Here is a 13295-nt window from a genome sequence, read left to right as displayed (position 1 = left end):
GTGGTGCCCAGCCAGCCAGGCTCTCAAGCAGCCTGGGCTACAGCCTGCAAGCTTGGCTGCTGCAATGCCTGGCTGATGAATGGGTTCTTGGGGTTCTCTGTTCCTTCTCTCCTTCTTTGAAGGCAGCAGCATACCGTGCTTAGATGCTTACAGTCTGAGGAGAGGAGAGCCATGTATGGTTCCTTGAGCTTAATAGAGAAAAGGCAGGTTATAAATACAACAAAGAAATAAGGAAACTAAGAATAAACAAAGATATGTCAGATTTCTCTCATCCCAAGAAAGCAGGTCTCCTTCAAAAGATCTTGACCACTTGTGTCATATATTGAAGCTGCATCCCCCAAACAATGCTTCTTTGGAAGATATAACCACTGAAACCAGTTGGATTGGAATAAGCTTATTGTTCAACACAATACAATTCTGATGGTGTGAGGGCCTTCTGTTTCACACAGCAGAGTAAATAGCAGTACCCCAAAGGCGGCAGGGCAGCCTTATTACATTTTGATAAATCTGTGAAAAGTGCCCATGTTGGCTGGGGGATTATGTGAGTTGGAGCCCAAAATCCTACATTTTTCAAGCTCTGCTTTTTAAAGTAAGAGAGGCGATAGTCACTACCATGTATGAACCCCACCAGCCAGGCATGTAGCCGGGGGGGGGGGGGAGGAGGCTTGCGGGGCTTCGGCCCCCCACCCGAAATTCTCAGGATGGTCCGTGAGAAGGCCTTACATTTATTATTTAAACTGTTATGTTTATTCATATCATAATCTGATTACCATGCTCAATATATCCCATATGCATGGGGGTATTGGGATAACGATACAAAAGGTTTGCTAGGGTAGACCCTCTCCTGCTCAGACTCAGCCCCCCCGAACCAAAATCCCAGCCCCTCATGAAACAAAATCTTGGCTACGGGCCTGCCACCAGCAGACTCTCAATTCCAAATTCTTAAATAGCTGAAGTGCAATACTGAGTACATGTAACTTCAAAGAATATGATGGCAATAGGCCTTTAAAAACATCATCAATAAGAGTCCCAAGAAAAATATTGCTGTTTTCATTTCATTTTAACTAGTAGAGTGCTTGTGTGGTATAGTGACTTGAACACTGGACTATAATTCTGGAGACTAGGGTTCAAATCTCTGCTCAACTGTGGAAATCCACTGGGTGACCTTAGGAAAGTCAGTCTTAGCTTCAGTCTTAGCTTCAGAGGAAGCCAAAGACAAGCCATCGCTGGACAAATCTTGCCAAGAAAACCTCATGATAAGTTCACCTGAGGATCGTCATAAATCAGTAATGACTTGAAGGCACACAACAAAAATGTTATAACCCTGTGAGTCAAGCTGCAGTTTGCTGTTTCATAATCAGAGCCCAAAGTTGAGGCTTCTAGAGTTACAAAATGTGTACACCGTCAAAAATGCAAAATTAGGATTTTACTTTCTGCTCAGCCATGGAAACCTACTGGTACGTTGCTGTGTCTTAGCCCCAGAAGAAAGCAAATGCAAACTTCCTCTGAACAAATCCTGACCCCCCCCCCCAGAGATAGGGGCACCTTTGGATAACCACAAATCAGAAATGACAAAGGCACACAATAACACAACACAGGTCCAGTGCCTTCAAAATCTTCTGCATGCTTCTGCACATGCTGGACTATGACCAATTAATGCAGTGTGGTTATTTAAATATATTTGACATGTTATATTTCAGCAACATTCCAGCCTGAGAAACTTGTTTTCAGTTCTTTTAAAAATAATTTAATCACCAGCATTCTGGATTCTTTGCTCTGTTTAATGCAAGATTTTTGAAATAAGCACTCCTCCTGGTTGTTTGTGAGAATGCTGTGCCATCTTTGTAGTCCAATCAAACTAAAATTGCTGCATTTAAAGGCTATTTCTGCCATCTTGTGACAAATATGTACAACTGCAATGTACAATTTAGTCCTAAACTTCTCAGTATAGAATGCATGCACACTGTTATACCCACGAAGTACCAGGTAAACAGGCCAGCATGAATTAAGAATAATTATAATAGTAGTAGTGGCACTTATAGTAGTATCAATTTAGACCATTTAGGCATAGAAAGCAATCTCCTAGAGAAAAGTTCCTTTTTTCTTATGGGTCGTTATAGCCAGTAACAATGCAATCAGCTGTGCTTAGTCTAGAAAACCGTGGTGTTGCATTTATCTGTTTAGCCAAAGCAGTGAAGTAGTTGGTTGGACTGAAGGAACCTAGGTACATTTGAACACACACTCAACAATGAAGTGTAATGGTTAACTTGGTTAACTTTATGTACCTCACCTCACCAGGTCATTGTGACCATAAAGGAGACAGAGGAGAAAACCATGCAGAACATGAGTGGCATTACTTGGGGTCTGGAGGGAGTGTAAACTGCGCCAGGAACCTTTTCACATGTATCTTATGTCGGCGGTGGCAACTGTCATCATATCTCAGAGAACTACTTCTGGGGTGGCTCCGTGGCTGAACTGCTGCCTTCATTTTGGCGGTGTGTGTGACAGAGTCCCAGGTGACACCATCAGATGGGGTGACACCAAATAATTGTCTATAATATTTTTGTGTGTAGTGTTTCAGAATACTGTTTTTCATAAAATATCCCTGCAATTAGATACAACCAGAAAAAACATTTTTCACAAGCTTAGTTTACATGTACTGAGTCAATATTATTACAAAGCTAAAATGCTATGTCAATTTACTCTTTGAATTTTCTAATGCACACACAGTCCAGTCACAGCTATCGTTTTAAACCAATTAGAATATTGCTTTAATCATGTGGCATTCCATGCAGTCATGCCGGCCACATGACCTTGGAGATGTCTATGGACCACATTGGCTCTTCAGCTTAGAAATGGAGGTGAGCACCAACCCCCAGAGTTGGACATAACTAGACTTAACATCAGGGGAAAACCTTTACCTTTACTCATTTGGTTTTGTCTGCACATAGTACACGCATGATTTGTTGTTTTTATTGTTGCTGGTTACCGATTTTGTTGAATTTTCTGGTATTTTAGCTACAACATTATGGTATCGTCTGGAAAGGTAGGAGGTCCATGGGTACTGCACTGGCTAAGACCAACTCTATGATGCTCTAGTCCACACCTCCAGCCTTGGTAAACAAGTGAGAAGTAAATTGCCAAATAAATGAAATAAACAGAGTGGCCTAGATGTGAGTGCACAAAACACACACATATATCTCCATTAGGAAAGTGGATCCACCTACACTGGGAATTTGTTACCTGAAGTTGGATCTATAGTTTTTGGAAGTACCTGAAACTGAAAAACATAAAGTCTTCAATGAAGGGTTTAGCAAAACCAGCAAAAAGCCTGCCTCGAAGACACTAGTTATGGGATAAACGTTCATATATACATATCACCTTTCACCCACACATCCCGCACCTGAGGATCGTCATAAATCATATCACACATGCTCAGGGAATGGTGGTGGTGGTAGACTTGTAAATAACAAGTTCAGGGAGAACTGAAATATAAGAAATAGAGATCTTTATAATTAACTTCACAGTGCCTAGTCACAAAATAATTGTTGGATGATAATATAGGCATATTTGCATTAAGAAAACTCCTTAATATATGCAGTGTGATTTTTAAAGTCTCTGTCCCAATCTAGCTGTAAAAAATAAAGATACATGCCTCGATGTAAAGATAAAAAGTTTTCTTTAAGTTTTATGAAAACATTAAAAACGACACATAGACCAACAGGAACCCTATACCTAACAACTACCATTTCAAACAAATCCTATTTCCCCACCCCCATACATCTAAAACATTTTAACAATTGATTTCCCACTCCGTTAAGCAAAGGCTTCTATCAGACTATTATAATGGATTTGTTGTTACTATTTATTTGCATGTAAAATCTGCTAAAAATCACAATTGTTTGATTAATTAATCTTAAAGTCTCACTAGTAATGCTACTAATTCCTTCCTATCTGTTACCAGACTTGAATACATCCCCATTTTTTAAGCTTAACAAGTTCTCAATGGGTACAATTCTTAAGGGCAAAGATTTTCATCCATCATCCTGCACATGAGAATAAAAGGAAGGAAATTGACAGATCCAACTTTTCTTTCAAAGTCTTCAAGGAAAGTTTACTTTTTAATTTACTTTGCCTTTTAGGTGCCTAGATTCTCTGCAGATTTTTTTTTAACATCAAGGCTAAGAACTGAAGTCAAGACTCTTTTTTTAGGAAGTAGGTTGGGAAAAATGTGCTAGATCTTCACAATCCTGCATAGCTTTTAAATTAGCTTTCTGAAGCACATTTGCGGCTCTGGGCCTCTCACTGCTGACAGATAAGCTGACCGTGACACAGGCTTTAGACTCTTGTAAAGTTCATTTCCCTAAGTAAAGTTTAAAGCAGTCTCCTGCTCTCCCCCAGCACCTGCCTCCTATGACTGCGACTTGTTCATTCTTTTCACCTGAAGCAGTGGTCCATGCATCGTGGTGGGTGGATAGGAATGTTTTTAATTTAAAGGAGCCTCCCTGTTTTGCTTATATGAATTGCTCTTTATTTCCACATCTTCATTCCACACAACATTCCAATCATTCAGAGACTAAAACTGTTTACATGGTCTGATGCCCTGCAGTCTTGCTGTACTGTAAAATGGAGGATTATTTTGTTTCAGCTAAAATGAGCCATCACTGGAATTCCCCTACCTCTGAAGACACCTGGGAGGAATTTTAAACCCATGCTTGTTGCAACTAGTAAAGTTTCCTAAGGACTGCATGAAATAATTTGGCACAAGAGCTCCACAGAAAAGAGTACATATAATATATGTTGGTTTCACTGTCTTTTTATCCTTGTAATTCAGTAAGACCAGCCACATCATGTCGACTGCCCTGGAAATAGGCATGTATATTCTCAGTTATTTTGTCCTTACCACCAAGGATAAATAATTATACTTTTTCTCCCTATTGCAGGAGAAAACAAACATTTATCCATTGCATTCTCCTATAGCAATGGTTCCCAACCTTTTTTTGACCTGGGCCCACTTGAGCAGGGATCATTTGAATGGGGACCACTTTGACCAGGGACGGCTCTCCCACATTAGTACTAAAAGGGTTACAAATCAGTTTTTGGTCAACTTTAGATTTGGTTTGGTTACTTGGGGTGCTGATTCAGAAAATTGCATTGGATAGACCACAGCAGCTCTAGTTTCTGATACAGATCATATGACATCTAGAAGTTGCCATCTGCTCGCCCACAGAAAACTGTATATAATAATCTAGAGCTGATGTGGTCTATCCAATGCAATGGTCAGCTCTGCAGAAAAGGGCAGACATAAAATTAATAAAATAAAATAAATAAATAAAGAGGAAGGAGGTTTGCGGACCCGATTTTTGTTCTCGTGGCCCACTGCTGGGTCACAGTCCACGGGTTGGGAACTGCTATCCTATAGAGTGGTGTAGTAGTTTGAATCTTGGACTAGGGGCACATCTATACTGCCTACTTAGGCTGTACAGCCAGATCAGTTCCATGGTGACTGAATGCTGCATGATGCTTATTTGGGGCAATGAGAGGGTTCAATCATCACCTCCTATGCTTACCCTGTGTTAACCAAAGTAGGGGGATACTGGCTTCTCTCAAGTCCCAATACTGGCTTCTCTCAAAATGCTGTGGCAGTCTCCAGCTGTGACATGGGTCCTACCTGACTGCCGTAACCTGCAGTGATGCCAGGTAGTGCACCTTCACTTTGACCAGGGGACACATTGGATCATCCCTGCATCAATCTCTGTAGATTCACCCTAACACCAAGGTTCAAATCAAGGTTTGACCAAGTTGGAAACCCACTGTGTGACTCTGGGTAATAACACACTCATGCCTCAGAAGAAGGTAAAGGCAAACCCCATCTGAACAAATATTGCCAAGAAAACTCCATGATGGAGGGTTGCTTTTGGTGGATTGTCAACAAAGTCCCATCATTCTTCCTATGTCCAATGTACTACAGTTACTCAGTGGAGAAAAGCATGGGCATGCCTGCACATGTTTTTTTCATAGAATAATTATTTGGCAAATTTGAATATCTGCATTCATTTGTCTACTATTTTTCCAAATGGGATTTCCCAACGGTCAAGTAAATAATTTCCTGGTAGTACTTTAGCTTAGATGAAAACATAAGATATGAAGGCAACATGATAGAAATCTTTAAAACCAGAGGGCTGTCATGATGGTGAGTTTGTATTCTGATGTTTCAGCGCATAGGACCCAAATCAATGGATTCAAATTGCAATGAAGGAGATTCCAAATAAAAATTAGTAAGAGGTTATGGGAAAATACAGAAAGTGTCAGTTTCTTCTTCACTGGAAATGTTGATTACTGAAGGTTTTTGAACACAGTTTGGACACCCACCTCTCAGGATGGATTTGCGTGCTGGCAGAGGACTGTACTCGAAGATCCCTAAAGTCATTTCCAGTTCCATCATGTAGGCCCATAAGCACCTTGACTTTAGAAATCCTGCCAGACATAACTTGTAAAGTTCACTTCCACTGCTATTAAGTAGGCAAGTACATTTATGTACTTCCTTTCTTCCAGTAATTGTTTAGCCAGTATATCATTGTTGCCCTGGGACTTTTTTCCTTTCATCTCTGTGGTTTATGGCTTCATACTCAGAATTACCTTTTGTTGCAGCGTCTCACACTAGAACTTTACAACCATAAGTTGGGGACATGCTTTGCAATTTCACTTTCAGTATATTGCTGCCAATGCAGACACAACAGTACCTGAATAGCCATTCAATAAATGTTTGCATGACTAAGTCTTTCTTTACTTAGTGTACACTGTACACATGCACATAACTTCAAAGGAGCACTCTCAACACTGCAGTTATTAGCATAAATAAATAATACTAACTATCTCTGTAACCTAAACTGTCGCACCCTAAATCTTACAGCAAATTGTGAACCTCAACTCCTACTTTCAACTCCTACTCCGTCTCTCAGCTCACAAAAGGTCTCTCTAAAAATCTCAGCTACTCTACTCAACACCTCTAACATGGCACACAATATCCTCTGACTAGACTACTTATCATAAATACATAATTCCATACAACATATATTAATATCTCACAGTAACTTCTAAAAATACAAAACAGTAATATTAGCACAAACTTTAGAATATCATAGAACACTTGAGTGGAATGGGACAGAAGGAATCTTTCCAGAACTTCTTTAAACTCAGGAATGGTATTGTTTCAACTCTTCTGAGGCATTTTGATTGGTGTATGTGTATACAGTATTACCCTGAATCTGTGGGACCCATATCCATTTTTTTATCCACATCTGATAAAATATTTATTTACAGTATTTATATTCCGCCCTTCTCACCCTGAAGGGGACTCAGGGCGGATCACATTACACATATAAGGCAAACATTCAATGGCTTGACGTAGAACAAAGACAAAGACAAAGACAAACACAGGCTCTGAGCTGGCCTCGAACTCATGACCTCTTGGTTAGAGTGATTGGTCTCAGCTGGCTGCAGCTGGTTGCTCACCAGCTTGCGCCACAACCTGGGCCTGTGGCGCAATATGAGCTGTTTAGGCCCGCCAGCATGACTCTATAGTATTCTTGGGTCCAGAGCCCTTTATTTCAATGGGGTTTGATATTATATACTAATATAATAACTTTATTTTTGTATGCCGCCTCCATCTCCCCCAATGGGGACTCGGAGCGGCTTACATGGGGAGCAAGCCCAATCAATCACATTTAACAACAAAAGGTCATCAGTTATACAAGAAGCATCATAATAAAAACAATTTAAACAGATCATAATTAAAAAACATCATTAAGACACAATAATAAAATAATTAACAGTCATCACATACCAGTAACCACTAGTCCAGTATAGGACATAAATGGGCAACCATCAAAACTGATAAAAGTGTCTATATCAACAAAGACATACATGACAGGAATACAAAAGGGAAGATGAATCTAGGTGGAAATCAGCTATAAAGTGACCAGGAAGTTTCCATATAGATAAGGGCCAGGTATAAAGGACTTGTTTAGTCAAAAGCACAACCAAACATCCATGTTTTTAACTGTTTCTGAAAGATGGTGAGGATCGGTGCTAACCTAATCTTCCTGGGAAGGGAATTCCAGAGCCGGGGAGCGACCACAAAGAGGGCCCTCTCCCACGTCCCCACCAATGGCATTTGCGAAGAGGGAGGAAGCGAGAGAAGGGCCTCCACAGAAGATCTAAGAGATCGCACAGGTTTGTAGGGAAAGATGCGGTCACGAAGATAGGCCGGTCCCGAACCATTTAGGGCTTTATAGGTAAGCACCTGCACTTTGAATTGGGACCGGAAACTTGTTGTTTTGTGTAATTGTGAATGTATCCTCCATTGATATGGAGGTTGACCATCACCAAATAGGCTTCCATGGCCAAGCGGATTTGAACCCTGGTCTCCAGAGTACAATGCTCAAACTACTACATTACTCTCATAAAATCAACATATATGGGCATGGAGGTGTTAGAACATACCTGCTGGCCTTGTCCTTTTCCTACCATGCACAGTGCACACTGATAAAAAATGTGAACAGAATGTATTCAGAGGTGAGCAAAGTATGGTCCTTGGGCCACAGGTCACCCGCTTAAGGATTTCACAACCTCACCCTCTACTGAAAAAGGATGGGGGGGGGGGGCAGGGTCAAAATGGCTTTTCCTGAATTGTCGCTTTTGGTGTTAACAACAAAAATGCTAATCACAAACTCCTGTATTTTGTGAAGGCATAAATGTTAATTGTAACACTATATTTCAGAATGTGGGTGTGACCGGGTGCAGTCCCCAGAACATGGGAGTCAAATCCCACACTCTGAACATTGTCCGCTTTTGTGCTGTATCCATCCCAACTGTGAATTGTACGCTGAAAATATGACAGTCTAAGTAATACATGAAGTTTGTATGATGAAATGTCCTATTCCACTGCCTAAGTATTCATAAAGCACATGAGTACCCTTATTCAAATTCAGAACATGATTTAGATACCTTAATATAATTAACTGTATATGAAGAGAGTATTCTGGCACTATGGTGTATTGTCAGAATTATCCTTTGCCAAAATTTTATATGCACATGAACATTTACTGGGGCATAATCATTGAACCTTAGTGAAAAATGATGGAAAACAAGATCTGAGCTTGCTTCTGCTAAATATATCTTTAGAAGAAAGGAAAGGTCAAATAGTGTGTAAAACTGGCCTGGGGGGGATCAGAAAAAGTTGCAAAGGATATTCTTTAAAGGGAGGATGAAAGCTGACAAGTATATCATTGATCACAAAATGAATAAATGGAGAAAATGAGCTTCATCAAGGATAATAACTTTTGATGCCCAGTCAGTTTAGCCTTTAAATTTCTCTTGGCATGCAAATCCATAAAACAGACAAGGGAGAGTTTATGTTGTCTTGTTAATTTGGATCACATCGCAGTGAAGGACAAAGAGGCCCCTTCTGGGATGAGTGTGGGATGGAGAAAGCGTGCTTTCAAATATGAGGGAAAGTCAATAGCAAAATCTTGACTCCTGTATTTCTCATTTATTTACTTTATATTCCTCATTGCTGACAAAACATAGATACTCATCCTGGTCTTATACAAAAAAACTTTCATATGTTTTTGGAGTTCTTGGAGGCAAATGGCTTGCCATTTTATGAACAGATTGCAAATATTTCCCATTAGAAGGGAAAGGTTCTTGGCATGAGGTTTGACTGTTTAGGAGACAACTACACATCTTTGCTGTGGGTTTTCTGTTTATCTCTCAAGGTTGGTTACCTCCTATTTTTCAGTAGAACAGTGGCTCTCAACCTATGGGTCCCCAGATGTTTTGGCCGACAACTCCCAGAAATCCCAGCCAGTTTACCAGCTGTTAGGATTTTTTGGAGTTGAAGACCAAAACATCTGGGGACCCACAGGTTGAGAACCACTGCAGTAGAACATTGTGGCAGATACCCTCCTCAGAAGATTCCAGACTGATTTCCTGTTCTAACGGGAGCTTACTTTTCCTTTCTCATCCTCCTTCAATCTTTTAGCCAGTTCTGCTTTTCGAGAATATGCATGTCTAAGTGTCTTATCACTAAAGTCACGCTTGTTTATGAATTTGTCATGCTTGTCCATAGCTCTTTATTGCGCTGAATCTAAGAATGCTACCATCAGCTGAGTAATGTTCACCAGAATCCAAATCTGCTATGTGTTTCCCATTGGGCTTTTCTAAAGCTCAGTGAGCTTTAGCGATATCCTCAACTGCATTGTAAAACTCACCCTGGGCTTTATGCATCATTGCTGTAAAGATTCCCTTGGCAGTACACACTTCAGACCTCTGGGCTATGCATTCAGGTGGGCAACTCCAGAAATGCATTATACCATGGCTTAGTTTTCATCATTTCTTTCTTTCTTCATTCAAATGAAATCTAATGATGTTATCTGAACTATATTTGTCCTACAGCTTGAAAACTGACTAACATACCACAGTCACATGAAACGCTTACTGAGAAGTAATTTTCTGGATATTCAGTGGTCTTTCCCTCAAGGTAACTGTGAAGAGGAATGGCAGGAACATGAATTGTCTACAATGAATGGTATAGTGTGATACATTTAAATCCATATTTATATAATTAAGAAGGAATGTCTGAAAAATAAGGAATAACCCATTTCTCATCTTATTATATAGAAGTAGAACACTGACTTTTAGAAGACACAGGTTCACAGCTTGGGAGTTCTCATGGACTCATCGCTGAGCCTGGAACCTCAGTTTTCGGTGGTGGCCAGAGGAGCATTCACACAATTTAAACTTGTGTGCCAGCTGCACACGTACCTTGAGAAGCCAGACTTGGCCATGGTAGACCACACTCTCATCATATCTCAAATAGACTACTGCAGTGTGCTCTGCATGGCGTTGTCTTTGATGACTGCTCAGAAGCTTCAGGTAATCCAATGGGCAGCAACCAGATACCTTACTGGAGCGGCATACAGGGAGCATACAACCTCTCTGTTGTGTCAGATCCACTTGTTGTCAGTCTGCAACTGAACACAATTAAAGGGTTGGCTTTAGCCTATAAAGCCCTTAACGGTTCTGGTCCAACTTACCTGATTGAACGTATCTTCCTTTATGAGCCAGTTAGGGCACAAAAATCGGCTGGGGAGATCCTGCCCTTGGTCCCACCACCTTTGCAGATGCAATTGGTGGGGATGAGAGACAGGGCCTTCTCAGTGATGGGCCTTTGGATATGGAACTCCCTCCCCAGTGAGATTAGATGGGCCCCCTTCTTCCTGTCATTCAGAATACAGCTTAAAATTAGGATATGGGCTGGGCTGTGGCACAGGCTAGTTAGTAGCCAGCTGCAATAAATCACTATGTCCAAGAGGTCATGAGTTCGAGGCCAGCCCATGTTGGAGTGAGCACCTAACAATTAAAATAAAAAATAGCCCTGCTTGTTGTTGACCTAAGCAACCCAAAAGACAATTGCATCTGTCAAGTAGGAAAACTTAGGGACTGCTTATGCAGGGAGGGTAATTTAACTGATTTACAACACCGGATGAGGAAGTACTCCATCAAAAAAGGACTCATCGTCACAGTGGATGATGAAGCAGCAGCTCCTCCTGTGGCCGGAATCGAGCATACCCTCACAAAGCCAGAAGCTGGGAAATTAAATAGCCTCTGTCTGTTTGTCTGTGTGTTGTTTGTCTAATGGCATTGAATGTTTGCCATATATGTACATTGTGATTCGCCCTGAGTCCCTTTTGGGGTGAGAAGGGCAGAATATAAATACTGTAAATAAATAAAAATAAATAAATATGCAAGCAGGCATTCGACGAATGATGGCAAAACTCAAGCAGCTAAAGGAAAACCACGGGATTGATACAATGTCTAAACGTTTTAATGTTTTATTATGTTTGATGGTTTGTATAGTTTTAATTGATCTTAATTTTATAGTTATATGTTATTGTTTTTTAGATATGTAATATATTGTTTTTATATGAATGTGAGACATTGAATTTTTTGGCATGAGAACCACTACTAAATTACTACAATAAAATGTTTATCAACCATAAAAGAAACAAACAGTACAGGGTGAATAAGTCTCAAGATCTAATAAACACAAGCGGGAGCTAGAGGCTCCTATCACTATCAGCTTAGTTCCCTTCCTTTGCTCCCTTGCTAGTAAGGATGAGGAGGGTCTAATATTACTACCTTTGTCAGAAAGTTAACTGTTGAGCAATATTCAACTCTGATAATTTCAAACTTCCCATATAACACCTATGTAGAATGTGAATCACATCACACTCATTTAAAAAAACAACAACAAATGATACTGAAATGACAAGTCATCTAGTTTCCATTATAACATTTCTTGGGAAATGGAGTTGAAGACTTATTTCAAACTAATAAATGCCATGTATTGCTACTGTGCTGATAACCTGGATTGTTTCCCAACAATATGAGACAAATCAGCATAACGAAACCTTCTTTAAATTGAATATGTTACTACTGGGAAAATTAACCCACTTTTTCAATTTAATTGCAAGATAAAAATCATTCATTTCCCAAATAACAGAGGGCAGGTTTGTAAGACCAGACATATAGCTACAAGATGACTGTAATTATTAGGGTCTGATCTTATGTTCCAATGTGTAGATATGATAACAGCCTTGTATCACTGGGAAAGAATACGCTTTAAGCTATTAATCAGTTTGAAAAGAGCAGCTAACACACGGGCCAAACAACCAGATTGCTCTTCAATATCTCACCTGCAACTATGCCTGGGCTGGTGACTTTCCACTGCACATCTGCAGTATAATACTTTAATTTCTAACTGGGTTAACTTGAAGCCAGTGGATGACATTCGGCTACAGTAAATGGGAAGAAAGGCTGCAGAAATTTGATGGGTAGCTACCTATAGATAGCTTGAAAGTATTACCTTAACTAAAATGCAGCAGTATAACCGTCTCTTGGGTTGGGAAAGAGCTCCTGCTAATTGCTAGAAATCTCTGCTGCAAGGAAAAAACAAGGTGCTAATTAGCAATTGCCAAGCTTTCCCTTTCTTCTTTCAAAATCCTGCTAAAAGAATTTCAGCAGAAAATCAGCCTGTGCTTTATAGATTATATCCTTTGATTGTGTACAAAAAATAATGGATCATTTTCTTGTCCTGTGCTCACATTGTAAGTTGAAGCTGTCAGAAATATTAAAAATTAACTAAGTATTTTTAATTACAAAAATGTGAGTCAAACATTGAAAGGGTTAAACAAGCTAGCATTGCCCTGAGGAGAGTGAGTAAGCTGAAG

The sequence above is a fragment of the Anolis carolinensis genome, chromosome 5 (assembly GCF_035594765.1).
Source record: "Anolis carolinensis isolate JA03-04 chromosome 5, rAnoCar3.1.pri, whole genome shotgun sequence".
Taxonomy (NCBI): Eukaryota; Metazoa; Chordata; class Lepidosauria; order Squamata; family Dactyloidae; genus Anolis; species Anolis carolinensis.
Note: the sequence above shows the minus strand (reverse complement) of the source record.